Here is a 25435-nt window from a genome sequence, read left to right on the forward strand (position 1 = left end):
AGCAGCTTGGATTGTGTGCCTCTCCACTCTTCCCTCAAACTCAGGGACCTTGATTTCCAAATGAAATACAGAATTTACTTTCATATGAAAACAACACCTTCCACCACCGAGCAACACTCCAGTTCTTTTTCTCCTTGGCCCAGGTAGGACACTTCTGGCATTGTCTATTGGTCATGAGTGGCTTGATGCAAGAAATATGACACTTGTAGGCCATCTCATGGATACGCCTGTGTGTGGGGGCTATTGAAGAAATGACTCCAGCAGCAGTCCACTCCTTGTGAATGTCCCCCAAATTTTTGAATGGCCTTTACTTAACAATCCTTTGAAGGCTGCGGTTATCCCAGTTGCTTGTGCACCTTTTTCTACCACACTTTTTCCTTTCCACTCAACTTTCCATTAATATGCTAGGATACAGCACTCTGTGAACAGCCAGCTTCTTTAGCAATGACCTTTTGTGGTGTACCCTCCTTGTGTGTCAATGCTTGCCTTCTGGACATTTGTTAAGTCAGCAGTCTTCCCCATGATTGTGGAGCCTACTGAAACAGACAAAGGGACCTTTTTAAATGCTTAGGATGCCTTTGCAGGTGTTTTTTGTTAATTATTCTAATTTACTGAGATAATTACTTTTGGGTTTTCATTGGCTGTAAGCCATAATCATCAACATTAACAGAAATAAACACTTGAAATAGATCACTCTGTTTGTAATGACTCTATATAATATAACGAGTTTCACTTTTTGTATTGAAGAACTGAAATAAATTAACTTTTTTTTGTCACTGACGAAATCCCCCCGAAAAAATAGTCCAAGTCCAAAGGGGTTAAGAAAGAAGAAATTAAAAATGTGTACGTCAAATGCAGCAGGACAAATGACAGCATACTACATTACTGATCAAACACATTGATTCTGGTACTGATGCTGGCACATCTGCTAAATCACTCTCCCTGTATCAATTGTGTCTCTGGATTATGTGCAGATTACTACACTCATCTTCTTCAGTCTGCAGTTGTACAACACAGTATTTGACAAATGCTTTAGAGTTCTTGCTATTGCTACGCTGTGATATTTTCCCTCTATTCTGAATTACCCAAAAAAGAGCTGCTGCATTCCTTTCCTCAGACTTTACACATTCTTTGATAGTCCCTATCGATGGCTGTATACCATGTGATGCAAAACCTGCTAGGCATTATGAGTAAGCCCAGGAGACAGAGAATATTTGAGGTTTCTGTGACTAATGTAATCTTCTGCAATGTGTAAAATGGAGGCGGGGTGTTTTTTTTAGGTTTTTTTTTTTTGTCGATTAGCACAAATCTAATAAATACAGATTAAAAATATATATATATATAAAAATATATATATATATATATATATATATATATACCTGCGCTAAGATATGCATATACAAAAAAACATAACTATTACCTATCAAAGGGGGGGGGGCGATGCTGAAAACAGCACGATAATCCGTATATAAATCCACCAGGACCTTCAAACTCTGAGAACAAGAATAAGAATAAATACATAGAATGGTAAGCAAGAATATGGAACTATTGTGACGGCTATACTTTAAAGTGATTTAAAAAACAGGGTTGCGGAACTACATTTAAAATTGCACGCGATAGTAACCAAAAAAAAAAAAGGAAAAGAGAGTGCTACATACTATTCGGCGTGCAGACACCTAAAGCTGAGGAGAGTCAGTAGCGAAGACACAGGTGCTCTAATTAAAGTTGCAGTAGATATGTTACTTTCCTTTCTGATGATCAGCGATGTATCGAGATGGTGATCCCTTGGCGTGCTGTCCCGGCCGGTGACAGCCGCCCGTGCGGGGAGAAGTAGGTATGAAATGAGCGCTCGGTAACGTTGCAGCTGACAGGACCTTCAGAGTGTCCTGTCAGCTGCAACGTTACCGAGCGCTCATTTCATACCTACTTCTCCTCGCACGGGCGGCTGTCACCGGCCGGGACAGCACGCCAAGGGATCACCATCTCGATACATCCCTGATCATCAGAAAGGAAAGTAACTTATCTACTGCAACTTTAATTAGAGCACCTGTGTCTTCGCTACTGACTCTCCTCAGCTTTAGGTGTCTGCACGCCGAATAGTATGTAGCACTCTCTTTTCCTTTTTTTTTTTGGTTACTATCTCGTGCAATTTTAAATGTAGTTCCGCAACCCTGTTTTTGAAATCACTTTAAAGTATAGCCGTCACAATAGTTCCATATTCTTGCTTACCATTCTATGTATTTATTCTTATTCTTGTTCTCAGAGTTTGAAGGTCCTGGTGGATTTATATACGGATTATCGTACTGTTTTCAGCATCGCCCCCCCCCTTTGATAGGTAATAGTTATGTTTTTTTGTATATGCATATCTTAGCGCAGGTATATATATATATATATATATATATATATATATTTTTTTTTAATATATATACAGTGGGGCAAAAAAGTATTTAGTCAGTCAGCAATAGTGCAAGTTCCACCACTTAAAAAGATGAGAGGCGTCTGTAATTTACATCATAGGTAGACCTCAACTATGGGAGACAAACTGAGACAAAAAAATCCAGAAAATCACATTGTCTGTTTTTTTATCATTTTATTTGCATATTATGGTGGAAAATAAGTATTTGGTCAGAAACAAAATTTCATCTCAATACTTTGTATTATATCCTTTGTTGGCAATGACAGAGGTCAAACGTTTTCTGTAAGTCTTCACAAGGTTGCCACACACTGTTGTTGGTATGTTGGCCTATTCCTCCATGCAGATCTCCTCTAGAGCAGTGATGTTTTTGGCTTTTCGCTTGGCAACATGGACTTTCAACTCCCTCCAAAGGTTTTCTATAGGGTTGAGATCTGGAGACTGGCTAGGCAACTCCAGGACCTTGAAATGCTTCTTACGAAGCCACTCCTTCGTTGCCCTGGCGGTGTGCTTTGGATCATTGTCATGTTGAAAGACCCAGCCACGTTTCATCTTCAATGCCCTTGCTGATGGAAGGAGGTTTGCACTCAAAATCTCACGATACATGGCCCCATTCATTCTTTCATGTACCCGGATCAGTCATCCTGGCCCCTTTGCAGAGAAACAGCCCCAAAGCATGATGTTTCCACCACCATGCTTTACAGTAGGTATGGTGTTTGATGGATGCAACTCAGTATTCTTTTTCCTCCAAACACAACAAGTTGTGTTTCTACCAAACAGTTCCAGTTTGGTTTCATCAGACCATAGGACATTCTCCCAAAACTCCTCTGGATCATCCAAATGCTCTCTAGCAAACTTCAGACGGGCCCGGACATGTACTGGCTTAAGCAGTGGGACACGTCTGGCACTGCAGGATCTGAGTCCATGGTGGCGTAGTGTGTTACTTATGGTAGGCCTTGTTACATTGGTCCCAGCTCTCTGCAGTTCATTCACTAGGTCCCCCCGCGTGGTTCTGGGGTTTTGGCTCACCGTTCTTGTGATCATTCTGACCCCACGGGGTGGGATTTTGCGTGGAGCCCCAGATCGAGGGAGATTATCAGTGGTCTTGAATGTCTTCCATTATTGCTCCCACTGTTGATTTCTTCACTCCAAGCTGGTTGGCTATTGCAGATTCAGTCTTCCCAGCCTGGTGCAGGGCTACAATTTTGTTTCTGGTGTCCTTTGACAGCTCTTTGGTCTTCACCATAGTGGAGTTTGGAGTCAGACTGTTTGAGGGTGTGCACAGGTGTCTTTTTATACTGATAACAAGTTTAAACAGGTGCCATTACTACAGGTAATGAGTGGAGGAAAGAGGAGACTCTTAAAGAAGAAGTTACAGGTCTGTGAGAGCCAGAAATCTTGATTGTTTGTTTCTGACCAAATACTTATTTTCCACCATAATATGCAAATAAAATGATAAAAAAACAGACAATGTGATTTTCTGGATTTTTTTGTCTCAGTTTGTCTCCCATAGTTGAGGTCTACCTATGATGTAAATTACAGACACCTCTCATCTTTTTAAGTGGTGGAACTTGCACTATTGCTGACTGACTAAATACTTTTTTGCCCCACTGTATATATTTTTAATCTGTATTTATTAGATCATCTTCTCGCCCTTTGTGATTTAGGGGCTATACCAGCTGCTTTTTTATGCCCCCTTTTTTTCATTAGCGCCGCTACACCACCCGTTTGATTAGCACAAATCAAATCACAAATTATTAAAATTTTCCGGGACCTGCAAATTTCATGAACTTCAAAACAATCAATTTGCATAAACAAATACATTAACATATGTTTAGTAATGACATTATTATCATTTAATTCTATTCTTTTTATTTTTTTATTTCACATTGCTTAAATTGCTATTTTAGGTTTACTGTATGGGTAAATAAATCTGGACATTAATATATTATGAGCAATTATATAATTAAATATATTTATAAATATGAAACTAACTTGCAACATGTAACACTTTTACAACAAATACAGGATGCCCAAATAGTGTTTTTTGATATTATACTTACTGAGAAAAATGTCATCCATCCACTCTGAATAACAAAGCCTTTCACAGTGATTCTTTGATGCATGTGTGATTCTACCTCCTGGCTTGATAGCCTGAAAGCACATTTCTGGGGCTTTGATCTGAGTTGCAGCTTCCAATGGAGAGAAATGAATGTTACCACTGCTCTTCCTCAAATAATTTTAACATTTTTGTGACATTGTGAGGAAATATGCCTTTTTACTAAGCAAAAAAAAATCTTTGCTTTTTAAATAGTTTATATTTTGAGGAAAGTGATATTTCTTTTGTCTTTATAGTACAGTTACAATTATTGATGACCCTGGAATCACTGTATTTCTGGGAGAGTATGTAACAGCATTAATAAGAACACAATCAATATCGATGGTAAGGTCTATATCTTCACCAATAATAGAAGTATAAAGATATCCTGTTGTACAGGATATCATTGATTCATCAAAGAACTATGCTTTTTGCTCTTTCTGTGATCTGTGCCAGTTTCAGTAGGTGGTTTGCAATTAATAAAAAGAGCTATCCAGGGTTAGCTTTGTTGTTTTTTTTTTACTATGAGCATAAGAGCAAACAAGCAAGTTGTTGCTAACTACCTGCCTGTGGTGCCCTGCGCTAATCTCTTCCGGAACAGAGTGGTCACAGACCATCCCTGTAGGCATCTCGGTGGCTTCTCTTCTGCTCTGTTGTTAGGGCGTGACTACCAACATCCTGATGACTGACAGCCGGTTCCCTGCTGTCTAATAGCAGGGAGCGAGCTGTCAATCAGCATTGCATCAGCAGTCATGCCCTGTCGACAGGACTATCCAGAGAAAGAAGAGCTCCTCTGTTGATGTGGAGCAGCTGACCGCTCTAAGACGAAGCATGGTAGAACAGGGGTGGTAGTTACCTTTGTTAGCAACTACCTACCTGTTAGCTTTTAAAACCAGACTACGAAAAATAAAACAGTGATGGACAAACTCTTTTAATACAGCAATATGCTTTTAGGTGTCATGTACATTGCATATATGGCAGAATCGTGCTTTGGCACGTTAATATGTAAATATTATTCTGCTTGACTGTCAAAGATAGAATCAGAAGACCAAGGATAAATAAAAGTGATTATTTTTCAACAGGTTGCAAAGTCAAACCGACTCCTTCAGGGCAACCACATATACAGCTATATGTGGGTTTTCTGCCGAAGGAGTCGGTTTGACTTTGAAACACGTTGACAATAAACCACTTTTATTCTTCTGATATGATATATATATTGAATTCTTGCAGATGCTGCATCGGTTGTTATCTTCATGCTAGCTCCACGCTATTAGATGTTAAGCATACCATATATTTACCCACTTTACATAACCTGCCTAAGACCCTATTTGCGCTTTAAGTTTCTCTGCAGCCATGTTATTTTGTAGATATTTTCCCAACACAAAACCAGATACAGAATGATCATGTACACTTTAAATGTTTGACAATGCAGCTCTAAAACATTCAGATGTTACTTAGAACTGTAGTTAGTCAATTGTGTTCATGAGCAATTGGAAATGTTATTTGCTATATGTTAATTATTTTGACAAATTCCTTAATTATAAGAAAGACACTATCCAAAAAGTGTAAACTCTAAAGTGATGTAAACATAGCCTATAGATTTAATTGGCCATGTATTATGGCACTGACAACTTGCATATAGCCATAATAGACTTGCGTGCCCAAATCCTAAAGCAAAGAATTACATTAATTGAAATCCCTCACCTCTTTCTATTAGGACGTGTTACTATCACTTCACCATTTTATACTTATTCAGCGACTAAGATAATGAATGGAAATGGGTAAAAACAAATATTACTTTTGTTAATTATTATCTAAAGCTGTAAACCTTTACATTTTTTCTGAATGAAAACAAAGCATATAAATTCAACATACCAGGGTATAGTGAAATATCACACAATGTTTTATCACATGAAAAACATAAATATATATAATTGTATTATATTTTAATTATTATACTATAAGTAAGCCAGTTTAAAAAAAACAAAAAACAACAGCATGAAGATAAGGCATGGAACCCAAATTGTACTGAAAAGAGAAACGTTATGAAATCCTGTACAATATGTCCTCATTATTAAAGCAATTTAATGCCAACATACTAAAAGAAAGACCAATCATACGCACATCATTCTTTAGTCTCTCATACAGAAATAGTATCAGATAAAATTACAAAAATATCATGCTCAGTCTATAAATAATTTGAGTATTACTAGAGAAACTAAAAATATCACTGCTGCAAGCCAAGTATAGTTGATGCCTGACTCTGGGTGTCATCAAACTAACGTCATACTACATTTCACATTTGCAAGTGTTGTTATTCAGCCATATTAGTAATTCTATGCTAAGTTATGATATTCAAGTGTTAAGATAGTGTATAAAAAAATAGAAACCAGAACACACTCAATTTTATAACATTGTTGCACTCCTAAAATATCTATCTATCTATCTATCTATCTATCTATCTATCTATCTATCTATCTTATCACCAAAACCTCTTGCAAACAAAACTCTAAAAAATGGGGGTAGCACTCAAAAGTCTAACGCTCTTCAGCACTTGAAAAAAGCTCTGCCATTTGGAGCTGAAATGTCCCCTGGGCTGATAACAAATCTTTTTTTCAATCATCTGACCTTGGAGTCAGGGCCGGCTCCAGTTTTTCGTGTGAACCGGGCGAAAGAGTCTGAGTGGGCCCCTTATAACACATACTACAATTCATGATGTACAAATACAGTAGAAAAATATGGGTATAGAAGAATGCAAAAAATGTCACTTCTTACATTACATGAGTGAAATTAATAGCTCAGAAACTGGACAGTATAGTCCTCCATACAGTATTATGGGCATAGTGCTCCATACAGAATAATGAGCCCCATATATTAGTCCATACAGTATTATGGGCACCACATAGTGCTCCATACAGAATACTGAGCCCCATATATTGCTTCATACAGAATAATTGACCCCATATAATGCTCCACACAGAATAATTAGCCCTATATATTGCGCTATACAGTATAATGAGCCCATATAATGTTCCACACAGAATGAACCACATATAATACTCCATACAGTTATGATGGGCACTATATAATGCTTCAGTATATGATGGGCCCCATATTTTGCTCCAAACAGACTTGGCCCCATATAATGCTTCATATATAATTGGCCCCATAAGATGCTCCATATGTAATGGACCCCATATACTGCTCTGTATGTAATTGGTCCCATATATAATTGGCCCCATAAGATGCTTCATATGTAATTGGCCCCATATAATGCCCCATATATAATGGGCCCCATATACTGCTCCATATGTAATTGGCCCCATAAGATGCTCCATATAAAATGTCTCTATATACTACTCCATATATAATTGGCCCCATAAGATGCTTCATATGTAATTGGCCCCATATGATGCCCCATATATAATGGGCCCCATATACTGCTCCATAGGTAATTGGCCCCATAAGATGCTAAATATATAATGGCCCAATATACTGCTCCAAATGTAATTGGCCCCATAAGATGCTAAATATATAATGGCCCAATATACTGATCCATATGTAATTGGCTCCATAAGATGCTCCATATAAAATGGCACTATATACTGCTCCATATGTAATTGGCCCCATATGATGCTCCATATATAATGGGCCCCATATACTGTTCCATATGTAATTGGCCCCATAAGATGCTCCATATATAATGGGCCCCATATACTGCTCCATAGGTAATTGGCCCCATAAGATGCTAAATATATAATGGCCCAATATACTGCTCCATATGTAATTGGCTCCATAAGATGCTCCATATAAAATGGCTCTATATACTACTCCATATATAATTGGCCCCATAAGATGCTCCATATGTAATTTATCCTATATAAAGCTCCATGTGTAATTGGCCCCATAAGATGCTCCATATATGATTGGCTCCATAAGATTTTCCATATAAAATTGGTCCCATAAAATGCTCCATATGTGATTGGCGCCATAAGATGCTCCATATGTAATTAGCCCCATAAGATGCTCCAAACATTAAAAAATTAAATACTTGCCTCTCCTTGCTTGCCGCTGCTCTGCTTCGGACTCAGTGTCGCCGTCTTCTGGTTTTCTGCATTGAAGCAGAGGGAGCACAGTACTGACGTCATTGTACTCTCTGACCTGAACATCACAGTCAGAGGATGCGGAAGACACCTGAGCAGTGGAACCGGAAAGTTTAGTATTGCTGACGCTGGCCCTGCTTGGAGTGCTGCCCCAATTTGTGAAGTTTTGTATGCAATATGTTTTGGTGAAAATTTTAGGGGCTCTAGAAAGGTGTCCTATTATCTATAGCAAAATCCCTATAGCTCAATTCTTATTAACCCCTTTACCCCCAAAGTGGTTTTCACGTTAATGAGCAAGCCAATTTTTACAATTCTGGACACTGTCAGTTTATGTGGTAGTAACTCTTGAACGCTTCAACATATCCCACTGACTCTGAGACTGTTTCTTTCATGACATATTGTACTTCATGCTAGTGGTAACATTTCTTCAATATAATTTGCATTTATTTGTGGAAAAAATGGATGTTTAATGAAAATTTGGCAAATTTAGCAATTTTCAAACTTTGAATTCTTATGCCCTTAAATCAGAGAGATGTGTCACACAAAATAGATAATAAATAACATTTCCCACATATCTACTTTACATCAGCACAATTTTTTAAACTAAATTTACTTTTGTTTTTTTCAGTGTTTTTCACGTTATTGTCCACTTTTTTTTACTTTTTTATTTTGTCCCACTATGGGACTTTCATTTTTTGCAGGCTGATCGCTTGTATAGCATAGGGATGCACTGACAGGCAAACTTGCTTCATCACGCTCTGAGCATCATCAAGCAACTTTGCTAGCTCTGGTGACTCAGTTGTTGTCATGACGACATCAGGTCACCATGGCAATGATTGGGACACCTCAATGATGTTGTGGGGTCACTGATTGAAGGGCAGAGGGGATTTCTTCCCTCTGCCTGCTCCCGAAATGCTGCGATCGTATTACGTCCATGTCGGTAAGTACCAGGCAACCTGGACAAATGGATACGTCTAAGATCTGAAAGGAGTTAAAGTGGAGTAAAAGTGTGACACCATTATTCTCAGCAGCGAGTATAGATGCATCCAGTGGTCTTCCTCTGCGTTTCTCCTTCCATTCAGCACTTTTTCTATCCATTTCAACATTTTCACTGTTCCCTAGACCTTCTTGTAGGGTCTGCCGGAAAAATGCTTGGATTTCCCATTGACTTACATTATACTCATTACTCGAAATGAGCTAGTTTTATTTTTATTAATTCTAGGCTGTTTTATGTCAGTTTCATAGAAAAAAAACATAAGAAAATGAAGGAAAAAAAATAAGAAAGCAGTGTTGGATTACTCCCTTGCCTCTTCCCCCTAAACTTCCACATCCACCTCCTTCTCCACTTTTTATTATTTATTAGTTTTCATCTCTGCTCTGCTTAGTGTAGGGACAGAATGGAGCTGTAGTGAGGGACAGTATTAGAATTTGTGTGTGCCGATGCACAGTGACACCATTTGCAGCAAGTTGATGCTGCAGCTCTCTGGAGGTGGTCTGAGGATTGTCCTTGACTGATCTCACCATTCTTCTTCTCTGCCTTTCTGATGTTTTTCTTGGCCTGCCACTTCTGGCCTTAACAAGAGCTGTACCTGTGTTCTTCCATTTCCTTACTATGTTCCTCACAGTGGAAATTGACAGGTTAAATCTCTGAGACAGCTTTTTGTATCCTTCCCCTGAACAACTATGTTGAATAATCTTTGTTTTCCGATAATTTAACAGTTGTATTGAGGAGCCCATGATGCAACTCTTCAGAGGAGATTCAAACAGGAGAACAACTTACAAGTGGCCACTTTAAGTAGCTTTTCTCATGATTGCATACACCTGGCTATGAAGTTCAAAGCTCAATGAGGATACAAAACCAAAAAAAGTGCTTTAGTAAGTCAGTAAAAAGTAGGTAGGAGTATTTAAAACAAGAAAATGATAAGGGTGCCCATACTTATGCACCTGTCAAATTTTGTTTGAATGCAGATTGCATATTTTCTGTTAGTACAATAAACCTCATTTCAAGGCAGAAACATTACTGTGTCCAACAGTTATTAGATATATGAAACTGAAATAGCTGTTGCAAAAAAAACAATTTTTATAAAACATTAAGCTTAAGATTAATAGGGGTGCCCAAACTTTTTCATATAAGTGTATATGTATAGAAATAGGGCGCACCACAATGCAAAAAATTAATGACCCACATCAATGTAAGTTGAGGTGCCACATCAGGTAGAAATGTGCTAGTAAAGGTGAAGGAAGAAAGAAAGACTACCTGTAAGCATGTGCACACTCAAAATATATAAAAATAAAAAATGATTTTATTGAATGTAACAAGCACAACAATCACTAAAAACAAAAAATATGCAAAAAAAAACCCCCCTTTCTGACAGATGGATTTGCCTGGAGGGATGTCCTGTGCATGGAGGAGTTACATCACGGAGGGACAGTTTACCTGTTTGCATCTATTTGCCAGCCTTGTCTCCATAGTCATCTGTCTGTCTGTCTCCAGATTGTCTACAGATCGCTTCTGGACTTTAGAAAGTTCGCAGTCGTCATAAAGCAACCTGAATTATGCTTTTGGATATTATAAATCTGACCTTTTTGGATATGGATCAATATTTTATCCACGGCACTCTCTTGGGTTATTTGTATATTTTTTCTTTCCCCTGGAACATTATTGAGATTGAGCTCCTACGCCAGGGACTTCCCATATTCTGACTCTGCGGTGGCCTTTGGGTCCCTAGAATATGTGGACAGTCACTGTTTCTTTATAGGCACTTCATCCTTTGCCCTGTTGGTCTTTCACAGTGTGCCATCTGTCCATATATGCACCTTATGCATAAGATTTTCAAATTTGTATCACTTTAGATATCTTGACCTAGAGTTAAGAGAAAGAAAATTAGAGCAGCACAAAGAAAGAGTCTGGGTGCAGAGCCCCACAGGCAAATACCAAACCTCAATTATAAAAATCCAGAGTTAGCTATAACCATATAGTTTTCTTATAGGTTATTGTCAACTTAATATGTTCCCCTTGTATTTACCTTGTTTAACCATCTCCATTCATTTCTCCTTATTTTTATTTTTCTTATTTGTCTCCTTTTAATTTCTTTGTTTACTAATGTGTCATCTACATACCTATTTTTTTTTTACTTATTTCCCATATCTAATAGCTTTTCTTATATTGTTATCCGCATCCTCCAGTGCTTCCCACTCTTCCTCTGGGACCACAACCTCCTCATGCAGACTATTGAAAGTGTGCTCTGGCATATAGATGACCGGAATAATGATGCTGATAATGGCATCGTCAGTGCTCACCATCTTTGTAGCCATTTAAAAACCGTGCAGAGGGGTGCAAAGGTCCTTCATTTATGCCCACTCTGCTAGCATGATTTGCACCATTTCCTTACTGTGTTGGCCCAGACTATGCAAAAGGACATGCTGCACCAGGGATCGTCGCTGCTGCCACAGTCGCTGCAACATGTGAAGAGTGGAAATCCACCATGTCGGAACATCGCATATCAAATGGTTAACTGGTAGGCCGAAAGTCCTCTGTAACAATGCAAGTGATCGTCAGACGTGAGCACACAGTGATGGTGCTTTCTGCAGCAGTTCATCCAGGCTGGGATTTTGGCAGAGAAATTGCTGTACCACCAGGTTCAGGACGTGAGCCATGCAAGGCATGTGCGTAAGGTTGACCCGATGTAGGGCTGCCACCAGGTTTGCACCGTTATCGCACATGGCCTTCCCTGGCCACAGGTTCAGTGAGACAGCCATTGCTCTTTCTTGGCCTGGTTAGGTATCCCTACCACTTGAGCTGTGTAACTGCAATCTCCAAGGCATATTCATTTAAACACTGCCTGATTGTGGCAAGACCTGGCTGCACAGTAAGGAGGTGGGGGGATTCAAAGAATTGTAGAGCAGCCACTTGACCGCCAGTGCCCACAGCCACCAGAGTCACTCATTGTCCAGTTAGCAATATGTAATGCCACTGCCCATATTTGCTCATCAAGGTGACGGTGGCAAATTGCACCCTGGGAGACATAGATTTTTTTCAGGGACCATGTGATGTTGTCTGCAACATGCTGGTGTAGCGCAGGCACAGTTTCTTAGAAAAGTAATGTCAACTGGGCAACTGGTACTGGGAGACTGCAACAGCCATCAACTTTCTGAAACCGCCAGTATCCACCAGACGAAAATGCAGCATTTCCATGGCCAACAGATTTGAGATAGTTTTCAAGCTTTTAGCTTTAGCATCTCTAGGAGGGAACATTCTTTTATGTGACCACAACTGTGGGACTGAGGGCTTGCTGCTGTGCTGAGAGAGGGTGGAGTACAGAGAACAGGACAAACTGCTGAACTGTGAGTGAAGTGCAGGCGGAGATGTTATGGTGGATTGAGAAAGATGTATTGTGCTAGGTGACAAAAAAAACAGCTGGCATGTCCACTTCCACAACAGCTTATGGGCTCTCAATTGTAGGCGGTAAACAAGTGGAGTTTCTGCGGTTGGACACCTGTGTAATAAGATTTGACACAATGAAAGAGCAGGAAGAAGCAGCAGATGTTATTGATATAACAGCCGATGGATAGCGAGGTCCACTAGTTGCCATTTTAGCTCAGTAAGATTCCCTCACTGAGGCATGTTGATCGCGCATGTGCTGGTTCATGCATGTAGTTGTCAAATTATTGCAGTTTTTGTCTTTACTGAGTTTCTTGCAAGTTTGGTAGATAACGTGATTTATGTCAACTCTTTGAGGTCTCAAAAAGCCCAGGTTAGGCAACCATTGCCGCCCCTATGAATTGCATACTCGTGACTGGTGCTGGCCACAGCCAGAGTTGGGGCTAAGGGTCATGGTTGCATCACTTTGTGCCTTTGTGTGTTAGGTGTTGAGTTCCCGCCACTGCACAGGGGGAATCTCGAACCACCTCCGCTGCGGTCTCCCATTCTTCAGCTGCAGTGGGGCCTGCTCAGCTGAGACGTCGGTCCCAGTGTCTGGCTCAGGCAGATACTATGCGCTTGGTTACTGCTGCTCTTCCAGGCTCAGCCATTGTAACCTGTACTGGTCAGTGGCGAGCAGACGCTTCTGGGACTATGTCCTGCTTTTCTCCTTCTGAGCATGCCCAAGGGAAGACCTCTCATTGGAGGTCAGGGGGTCACACACTCAGGTCCTGTAGCAGCTCCTATTGGTCCACTAGGAAGGTCCTGAAGAAGCTGCAACTATAAAAGGTTCACATGGCTGCACGGCCATGCGCTAGTATCATTTGTTTATGGCTAATGCCAGTGGATGCTCTACCACTCTGGTTACATATAGTGTGGCTAGATCTGGGACTGTACACTCAGGCATCAGTGGGGGAAATTAGCTGCTTGGCTTAATATCTGGTTCCTTCATATGTGCGATTAGCACAGAAGAGTTCCAGAGCAAGCACAACCCTAGTTAGGGTATTACTCTCTGAGTTTCTTGCGACTCTGTGAAACAACAGAGCTCGTTACTATTTCACATGGGGTGAAGTCGAACCCACGTGTGAGTTCAGTGCCCATCCGCCATTACATAGCAACAGGTACCATCTCTGCACGGTGGACCCCGGGGTGCGAATGCACCTTGTTTCTATACCTTTATTTGGTGCGTTACGCTAGCCCTAGCAGTGTGGGAAGCCGCAACGTAACATCCTCGTCATTCTCCTCCTTCATCTCCTCTGCTGACCTACTCAGCTACATACCTCTGGGTTTGCAACAAGTAGGATCTACAACCTCATTGTTATCCTTTCTGTTCTTACACTCCTCACACTGAGAGTCAACCTCCTCCTCTTCTTGCCCTGACACCACAGTACAGTGCGCATGCTCCTCTGGTATATAAGTCTCATCAGGATCACCTCCACCCCCTGTGGTTAACATCTGGGGGCAAGGGTCTGGATTCTGCTCGGATCCTACTTCGTCCGGCCCCAGACCCAACATCTTTACATTTTGGACAATGGTTCAGATATGTATGTGAATCTTTGGAGCAGAATGCTGAAGCCCATGGAATAGAATGTGTGAATGGCTCTGCAGAATGGCCTATCTGTGGATCCCAACAGTCAGTTGGGTGTTTGGAAATATCTGACATGGGGGAAACAAGGGTGATTTGGGGTTCCACCTTTGAGGATTGTACTGTGTATGATATTAAGATGTAGGAAGAGGAGGAGAGACCACTTTATGCAGTGCTTGCCATCCTTTTGAGCTCATTCATTTTCTAAACCTCATCTACAAGGCGTATCGTTGTGCAGCTGCCAAAGAAAGGGAGTGAAGTAGCCTGCCCAGTAACAGATGTTGTCAGTGGTCTTTTTCATAGGACGAGATGGTGTTTGTTCGATTGAGCTTTTATTAACATTAACACCTAACTTACGTACATGTCGAAAACCAAGCCTATTCTCCCTTCCACCACAACCTCGCTTTTTCCCACTCATGTTGTATTTAACCTTTCCTCTTGTGATCTGCTGTTTCAAAACTTTAGGCCCAAACCTGTCAGTCACCTATCACTAAATTAACCCCTTAACGACCGCCGATACGCCTTTTAACGGCGGCCGTTAAGGGTACTTAAACCACAGCGCCGTTAATTAACGGCGCTGTGGAAAAAGTGAATAGCGCCCCCCAGAGTCGGATTTTCTCTGGGGTCTCAGTTGCCGAGGGTAGCCGAGACCCCAGAGAACATGATTCGGGGGGTTTTTACCGACCCCCGAGTTGCGATCGCCGGTAATTAACCGTTTACCGGCGGTCGCAACAAAAAAAAAACGCGATTTGCCGTTTAATTTCTCTGTCCTCCGATGTGATCGCACATCGGAGGACAGAGAAATGTGGTCCCTGATGGCCCCCAATAGCCCCCCGATACTTACCTACCTCCCCCGGTGCTCCTCGTGGCTCCCGATGGGCGCCACCATCTTTTTTCCGGGAAAAAATGGCGGGCGCGCGCGCAGTGCGCCCGCCGCCCAGACCCGGAAGTTGTTTGGGGTCTCGGCTGCCGGGGGTAGCCGAGACCCCAAAGAACATGATCGGGGTCGGTTTGCACCAACCCCTGTTTTGCGATCGCCGGTAATTAACAGTTTACCGGCGACCGCAAAAAAAAAAAAAAAAAAAAAAAAGCGATCTGTAATTCTATGTCCTCTGATGTGATCGCACATCAGAGGACAGAGAAATAGGGGGATTCGGGGACCCTAACATACTCACCCGGTGTCCCTGGGTCCTCTTCTGTCTCCTCCTGCCGGCCGGCTTTTTCCTTATGGCGGGCGCATGCGCAGTGCGCCCGCCATCTGCTGCCATCTGCTGGCCGGCAGGAGAGACGAGTTGGGGCTAAAATTAGGGTTAGGGTTAGGGTTAGAGTTAGGGTTAGGGTTAGGGTTAGAGTTAGGGTTAGGGTTAGGGTTAGGGTTAGGGTTGGGGCTAAATTTAGGGTTAGGGCTAGGGTTAGGGCTAGAGTTAGGGCTAGGGTTAGGGTTAGGGCTAAATTTAGGGTTAGGGTTAGGGCTAGGGTTAGGGCTAGGGTTAGGCTACTTTCACACTAGCGTTTTTTGGCTTCCGTCGCAATGCGTAGTTGGAGAAAAAACGCATCCTGCAAAAGTGCTTGCAGGATGCGTTTTTTCTCCATTGGCTTGCATTAGCGACGCATTGCGATGGATTGCCACACGTCGCATCCGTCGTGCGACGGATGCGTCGTGCTTTGGCGGACCGTCGGCACAAAAAAAGCTACATGTAACCATGCCCCCGCCTCCCCGCACCTAACAATGGGGCAGTGGATGCGTTGAAAAAACAGCATCCGCTGCACCCGTTGTGCGGCGCTTACAACACTAGCGTCGGTATGTCGGCCCGACACACTGCGATGGGCCGAGTACGATGCTAGTGTGAAAGTAGCCTTAGGCTTCTTTCACACTTGCGTCGGTACGGGGCGGTCGCAATGCGTCGGCCTGACGTACCGACGCAAGTTGTGAAAATTGTGCACAACGTGGGCAGCGGATGCAGTTTTTCAATGCATCCGCTGCCCAGTCTATGTCCTGGGGAGGAGGGGGCAGAGTTACGGCCACGCATGCGCGGAAATGGCGGACGCGACGTACAAAAAAAAAGGTTACATTGAACTCTTTTTGTGATGACGGGGCTAAAGTTATGGTTAGGGTTGGGGCTAAAGTTAGGGTTAGGGTTGGGGCTAAAGTTAGGGTTAGAGTTGGGATTAAGGTTAGGGGTGTGTTGGATTTAGGGTTTTGATTAGGGTTATGGTTAGGGTTGAGATTAGGGCTGTTTTGGGGTTAGGGTTGTGATTATCATTAGGGTTGTGATTAGGATTATGGATCGGGTTGAGATTAGGGTTAGGGGTGTGTTGGAGTTAGGGTTGGAGCTATAATTTGGGGGTTTCCACTGTTTAGGTACATCAGGGGGTCTCCAAACATGACAGCCAATTTTGCGCTAAAAAAGTCAAATGGTGCTCCCTCCCTTCTGAGCTCTGCCGTGCGCCCAAACAGTGGTTTACCCCCACATATGGGGCATCAGCGTACTCGGAATAAATTGGACAACAACTTTTGTGGTCCAATTTCTCCTGTTACCCTTGTGAAAATAAAAACTTGGGGGCTAAAAATCTTTTTTGTGGGAAAAAAAAATATTTTTTTATTTTCGCTACTCTGCATTATAAACTTCTGTGAAGCACTTGAGCATTCAAAATTCTCACCACATATCTAGATAAGTTCCTTAGGGGGTCTAGTTTCCAAAATGTGGTCACTTTTGGGGGGTTTCTACTGTTTAGGTACATCAGGGGCTCTGCAAACACAACATAACACCCACAGACAATTCTATCAAAGTCTGAATTCCAAAATGGCGCTCCTTCTCTTCCGAGCTCTGCCGTGTGCCAAAACAATGGTTTACCCCCACATATGGGGTACCAGCATACTCAGGACAAATTGGACAACAACTTTTGGGGTCCAATTTCTCTTGTTACCCTTGTGAAAATAAAAATTTTGGGGCTAAAAAATCTTTTTTGTGGGAAAAAAAAATATTTTTTATTTTCACTACTCTGCATTATAAACTTCTGTGAAGCACTTGGGCATTCAAAGTTCTCACCACATATCTAGATAAGTTCCTTGGGGGGTCTATTTTCCAAAATGGGGTCACTTGTTGGGGGTTTCTACTGTTTAGGTACATTAGAGGTCTGCAAACGCAACATAACGCCCGCAGACAATTCTATCAAAGTCTGCATTCCAAAATGGCGCTCCTTCCCTTCCGAGCTCTGCCGTGCGCCCAAACAGTGGTTTACCCCTACATATGGGGTACCAGCATACTCAGGACAAATTGGACAACAACTTTTGGGGTCCAATTTCTCTTGTTACCCTTGTGAAAATAAAAACTTGGGGGCTAAAAAATCTTTATTGTTAAAAAAAATATATTTTTTATTTTCACGACTCTGCCTTATAAACTTCTGTGATGCACTTGGGCATTCAAAGTTCTCACTACACATCTAGATAAATTCCATGGGGGGTCTAGTTTCCAAAATGGGGTCACTTTTGGGGGGTTTCCACTGTTTAGGCACATCAGGGGCTCTCCAAACGCGACATGGCGTCCGATCTCAATTCCAGTCAATTTTGCATTGAAAAGTCAAATGGCGCTCCTTTGCTTCCGAGCTCAGCCAGGCGCCCAAACAGTGGTTTACCCCCATATATGGGGTGTCGGCGTACTCAAGACAAATTGTACAACAACTTCTGGGGTCCATTTTCTCCTGTTACCCTTGGTAAAATAAAAATTTGGAGGCAAAAAGATCATTTTTGTAGAAAAAATTTGATTTTTTTATTTTCACGGCTCTACGTTATAAACTTCTGTGAAGCACCTGGGGGTTTAAAGTGCTCACCACACATCTAGATAAGTTCCTTAAGGGGTCTAGTTTCCAAAATGGTGTCATTTGTGGGGGGTCTCCACTGTTTAGGCACATCAGCGGCTCTCCAAACGTGACATGGCGTCCGATCTCAATTCCAGCCAATTCTACATTGAAAAAGTAAAACGACACTCCTTCTCTTCCAAGCTCTGCGGTGCGCCCAAACAGTGGTTTACCTCCACATATGGGGTATCGACGTACTCAGGAGAAATTGCACAACAACTTTTGTGGTCTAATTTCTCCTGTTACCCTTGTGAAAATAAGAATTTGTGGGCGAAAAAATCATTTTTGTGAAAACAAATGCGATTTTTTATTTTCACGGCTCTACGTTATAAACTTCTGTGAAGCACTTGGGGGTTCAAAGTGCTCACCACACATCTAGATAAGTTCCTTAAGGGGTCTAGTTTCCAAAATGGTGTCACTTGTGGGGGGTTTCCACTGTTTAGGCACATTAGGGGCTCTCCAAACGCGACATGGCGTCCAATCTCAATTCCAGCCAATTCTGCATTGAAACAGTCAAACGGTGCTCCTTCACTTCCAAGCTCTGCGGTGCACCCAAACAGTGGTTTACCTCCACATATGGGGTATCGGCGTACTCAGGAAAAATTGCACAACAAAATTTGTGGTTAACTTTCTGTTTTTACACTTGTGAAAATTTAAAAAAATGGTTCTGAAGTAAAATGTTTGCAAAAAAAAGTTAAATGTTCATTTTTTTCTTCCACATTGTTTCAGTTCCTGTGAAGTACGTAAAGGGTTAATAAACTTCTTGAATGTGGTTTTGAGCAGCTTGAGGGGTGCAGTTTTTAGAATGGTGTCACACTTGGTTATTTTCTATCATATAGACCCCTCAAAATGACTTCAAAGGTGATGTGGTCCCTAAAAAAAACATGGTGTTGTAAAAATGAGAAATTGCTGGTCAACTTTTAACCCTTATAACTCCCAAACAAAAAAAAAAATTGTTTCCAAAATTGTGCTGATGTAAAGTAGACATGTGGGAAATGTTATTTATGAACTATATTTTGTGACATATCTCTCTGATTTAAGGGCATAGAAATACAAAGTTTGAAAATTGCAAAATTTTAAAAATTTTCGCCATATTTCCATTTTTTTCATAAATAATCGCAATTAATATCGAAGGAATGTTACCACTAACTTGAAGTACAATATGCCACGAAAAAACAATCTCAGAATCAGCGGGATCCGATAAAGCGTTCCAGAGTTATAACCTCTTAAAGTGACACTGGTCAGAATTGTAAAAATTGGCTCGGTCATTAAGTACCAAATTGGCTCTGTCACTAAGGGGTTAACAATCACTATTTGTTTTCTTAGATAGTGTGCCTGAAAAACACTGTTATGTCTAACGAATTTAAGATGAAATGTGGCCTTCTGATTTCTCACTGAAACACAGTTTTATCACAGAAGAATTTGGATTAGCAAATTGTGCCTCCTGGCTGCACCCCAATATTGGGCCTAGCGATTATTAAGTGGAATCTGGCCTTCTGATTTTTCAATGAAACACAATTTTATCACAAATGATTTGGATTAGCAAATGTTGTCTGCTGCTTTCACCCTAATGTTAAGCCTAATGATTTCTAAGTGGAAATCTGGCCTTCTGATTTCTCACTGAAACACAGTTTTCTCACAGACAATTTGGATTAGCAAATGGGGTCTCATGAGACTGCAACATAGTTTTTGCATCATCTAGTTAGACATACCTCCCAACCATCCCAGATCCAGCGGGACAGTCTCAATTTTGAGAGTCTGTAACAGCCGAGATCTTACTTTTCCCGCACTTAATTGATGTTGTACCAGCCTCAGGAGAAACTACAGAAGCAGTGCACGGACACGTGGGTTACATGACTGTGATAAGTCAGAGCTTGTCTAGTCAGGAACTTGAACCCCACCCCCTTTAGTCATGTCACTCACCTATTTCCACCACATCCTGAAGCTGCGGGAGCTGGGAGACACTGATGAGTCTTCATTCTCCTCACACGGTTCCCATCCTGTGGCATCTGTCTGTGTTACAGGGGATGCTGTATAGTTAGCGGAGCCACTTATGACACACTCCCTCCTGAAATAAAGACTCTTACAACCTGGAGTGATGTGTGTGGGCGTGTCAGGTGTCATGAGGTGTAAACATCAGTGTCATTTTACCAGATTACTAGCACAGCATGCAGTGTCAGTAATCTGTGGTAAAACTACTACTCCCAGCATGCAGTGTCAGTAATCCGTGATAAATCTACTACTCCTAGCATGCAGTGTCAGTAATCTGTGGTAAAACTACTACTCCCAGCATGCAGTGTCAGTAATCTGTGGTAAAACTACTACTCCCAGCATGCAGTGTCAGTAATCTGTGGTAAAACTACTGCTCCCAGCATGCTGTGCTTGTAATCCATGATAAAACTACTACTGCCAGCATGGTAAAACTACTACTCAGTAGTTTTTACCATACTGGGAGTAGTAATTTCATCATGTATCACTGACACAGCATGCTAGGAGTAGTAGATTTATCACAGATTACTGACACTGCATGCTGGGAGCAGTAGTTTTATCATGGATTACAAGCACAGCATGCGAGAGTAGTACTTTTACAACAGACTACTGACCTAGCATGCTGGGAGTAGTAGCTTTACCACAGATTACTGACATAGTATGCTGGGAGTAATAGTTTTATCATGAATTACAAGCACAACATGCTGGGTGTAGTAGCTTTACCACAGATTACTGACCTAGCATGCTGGGAGTATAGCTTTACCAAAGATTACTGACATAGCCTGCTGGGAGTAGTAGTTTTAAAAACATATGAAAAACCTCAATCTAAAATGGTATAATTTTATTATTAAAAATAAGGCAGACAGAACCACCTAAAACCAAACACAAAAACCAAAAAAAACGTGAAAAAATGTGCACCAAACGACTAAAAAATGGTGGGGAACCCTAGACAACCCTACTCAAGCCACTAGTTAATCCCTACCTGGCTGCGGAGGTAGGCACCCTAGGGGGAGCGTTGTGGCGCCCCCGCTCCTCGATGGATGACCCTAGGGGCCCTGAAAGACCCTACAGCCTCTAGTGTAAGCCACTACCCACACACTAAAGGGTCCACTAGCGCTATACAGAAAGATACTGTTACAGGGATAGCCTAATTCCCACCAGTGAAAACGCTATATGTACACAAACACATATGGCGATATATATGTCTCAGTGGTATACTTAATTCACAGCGGCCCAAAATCCTATGCATAGTGTAAATACACTTACACAGACAGATCCAACTGATCGTCTGGGCCTATATATATATACTCTTATGGGCTAACGTTTATAGTAGTGTGGTTAAAGATACTTCAAGCCAGGTTAGCTAAATGGATTCGTGTGTTTACAAATGCTTAAAGCCAAATTAGCCAAATATATTTAAAAATACCTAGAGCCACATTAGCTCAATATCATACATGGATAATATCTCATTTAGAAAGTTCCAACACTACTCAGACAGTACTAGCAATAGCCCATATGTAGCCACAAGATATGGCCATAGATACTCATCTGAGCCACTGTGTATCACCAACCGCCATATCCAAAACACGCCTCAACGCGTTTCGCCTTTGCAGGCTCATCAGGAGGCCAGATAGACTGATATATTGTGTATCATCAGATTGTGGATAGTAGTTTTACCACAGATTACTGACCTAGCATGCTGAAAGTAGTAGTTTTATATATATGGTGTACAGGGTATATGTACAGTGTATATGTGTACCTCCCAACTGTCCCAGATCCAGCGGGACAGAGTCTCAAATTTGGGACTGTCCCACTGGATCTGGGACACTTGGGAGGTATGCATATACACTGTACATATACCCTGTACACTATATATAAAACTACTACTAGGTCAGTAATCTTTGGTAATGCTATTATTCGTACTTACTTTTCTTGGCGGGGGAGCAGATGGCAGGGGGTGCAGTCGGGCCGCCTAATGCGGCGGTCCCCAGTATCTCCCCCGGCGATGGCATTCTGCTGCACCTCATATAGGGAGTCGTCTGTTCTCTGTACTGGCTGTCAAGCTGACAGCCGACACAGAGTAGGTGCAGCACGCCAGATCCTAGGGATCAATTGTAGTTGCGTCTCTAAGACGGGTCAGAGCAAAGCCAGCAGTGTGATCAGATCATGTGATCACACTGCTGACGTCACTCGCTGGCGCTGAAGAGATGCAGGGTGATAAGTAAGTGTTCCAGTGGAGCTGAAAACACTGAAGATGAAGTGCATGGGGTGCAGAGGGGGTTTAATGTGTGTCAGGAGAATTAAAGTGGGGATAGGGTATTTATTGTGTGTGGGAAGAATTGGGGTGGAGATGGGAGATTTAATGTATGGGGGAGATTTGAGGACACAAAATGAGGTACAAAGGGGAGGGCAATAGGAGCATGTATGAGGAAACAGTATGGGGAAATGGGGAGCATGTACGAGAAAACAGTATGGGGGAATGGGGACATATATGAGAAAACAGTACAGGGGAATGGGGGGCATGTGTGAGAAAACTTGGGGGGAATGGGAGGCATGTAGGGGGAATGGGGGGCATGTATGATAAAACAGTATGGGGGAATGGGGGGCATGTATGGGAAAACAGTACGGGGGAATGGGGGGCATGTACGAGAAAACAGTATGGGGAATGGGGGGCATGTATGAAGAAACAGTATGTGGGATGGGTGCAGAAACATTGGTGATTGGGGAGAGGTGCAGACAGTATGGGGAGCGAACAGGGAATGTATGTGGACACAGTATGAGTAGTGATGGAAAAATGTATGTGGACAGAGTATGGGGAGTGAGGGTGTTGGGATGTGTGCAGATACAGTATGGGGAGTCAGGGGTATGTGTGAGCAGGCAGTATAGAAAGTGAGGGGGCAAATATATGAGGAGACAGTATGGTGACAGTATGGTGAATATGGGGATGTGAGAGAAGACAGTATGAGGAGGGAGGGGAATAGTGTGAGGAGACAGTATGGGGAGAAAAGTGAGTGGGCACAGAATAGAAACTGAGTAGTGGGGGTGTAGCATGTACTTTAATTCATTACTTGTAAATAAATTTATTTTTTTCTGTTTATAATTATTGTTTATGATACAGTGTGATCAGCAGTGCTTAACCCCTTCATGACCTTGCCGTTTTTTGCAATTCTGACCAGTGTCCATTTATGAGGTAATAACTCAGGAACGCTTCAACGGATCCTAGCGATTCTGAGATTGTTTTTTCGTGACATATTGGGCTTCATGTTAGTGGTAAATTTAGGTCGATAATTTCTGAGTTTATTTGTGAAAAAAAACGGAAATTTGGCAAAAATTTTGAAAATGTCGCAATTTTCACATTTTTAATTTTTATTCTGTTAAACCAGAGAGTTAAGTGACACAAAATAGTTAATAAATAACATTTCCCACATGTCTACTTTACATCAGCACAATTTTGGAAACAAATTTTTTTTTTGCTAGGAAGTTATAAGGGTTAAAATTTGACCAGTGATTTCTCATTTTTACAACAAAATTTACAAAACCATTTTTTTTAGGGACCACCTCACATTTGAAGTCAGTTTGAGGGTTCTATATGGCTGAAAATACCCAAAAGTGACACCATTCTAAAAACTGCACCCCTCAAGGTGCTCAAAACCACATTCAAGAAGTTTATTAACCCTTCAGGTGTTTCACAGCAGCAGAAGCAACATGGAAGTAAAAAATGAACATTTAACTTTTTAGTCACAAAAATGATATTTTAGCGAAATTTTTTTTATTTTCCCAAGGGTAAAAGGAGAAACTGGACCATGGACGTTGTTGTCCAATTTGTCCTGAGTACGCTGATACCTCATATGTGGGGGTAAACCACTGTTTGGGCGCACGGCAGGGCTCGGAAGGGAAGGAGCGCCATTTGACTTTTTCAATGAAAAATTGGCTCCAATCTTTAGCGGACACCATGTCGCGTTTGGAGAGCCCCCGTGTGCCTAAACATTGGAGCTCCCCCACAAGTGACCCCATTTTGGAAACTAGACCCCCCAAGGAACTTATCTAGAAGCATAGTGAGCACTTTAAACCCCCAGGTGCTTCACAAATTGATCCGTAAAAATGAAAAAGTACTTTTTTTCACAAAAAAATTATTTTAGCCTCAATTTTTTCATTTTCACATGGGCAACAGGATAAAATGGATCCTAAATTTTGTTGGGCAATTTCTCCTGAGTACACCAATACCTCACATGTGGGGGTAAACCACTGTTTGGGCACATGGTAAGGCTCGGAAGGGAAGGAGCGCCATTTGACTTTTTGAATGAAAAATTATCTCCATCGTTAGCGGACACCATGTCGCGTTTGGAAAGCCCCTGTGTGCCTAAACATTGGAGCTCCTCCACAAGTGACCCCATTTTGGAAAGTAGACCCCCCAAGGAACTCATCTAGAGGCATAGTGAGCACTTTAAACCCCCAGGTGCTTCACAAATTGATCCGCAAAAATGAAAAAGTACTTTTTTTTCACACAAAATTTCTTTTAGCCTCAATTCTTTCATTTTCACATGGGCAACAGGATAAAATGGATCCTAAAATTTGTTGGGCAATTTCTCCTGAGTATGCCGATACCTCATATGTGGGGGTAAACCACTGTTTGGGTGCACGGCAAGGCTCGGAAGGGGAGGCGTGCCATTTGACTTTTTGAATGGAAAATTAGCTCCAATCGTTAGCGGACACCATGTCGCGTTTGGAGAGCCCCTGTGTGCCTAAACATTGGAGCTCCCCTACAAGTGACCCCATTTTGGAAACTAGACCCCCCAAGGAACTTATCTAGATGCATAGTGAGCACTTATAACCCCCAGGTGCTTCACAGAAGTTTATAACGCAGAGCCGTGAAAATAAAAAAATAATTTTTCTTTCCTCAAAAATGATTTTTAGCCCAGAATTTTTTATTTTCCCAAGGGTAATAGGAGAAATTGGACCCCAAATGTTG

Source organism: Ranitomeya variabilis, chromosome 2 (genome assembly GCF_051348905.1).
Source record: "Ranitomeya variabilis isolate aRanVar5 chromosome 2, aRanVar5.hap1, whole genome shotgun sequence".
In the NCBI taxonomy this organism is placed as follows: Eukaryota; Metazoa; Chordata; class Amphibia; order Anura; family Dendrobatidae; genus Ranitomeya; species Ranitomeya variabilis.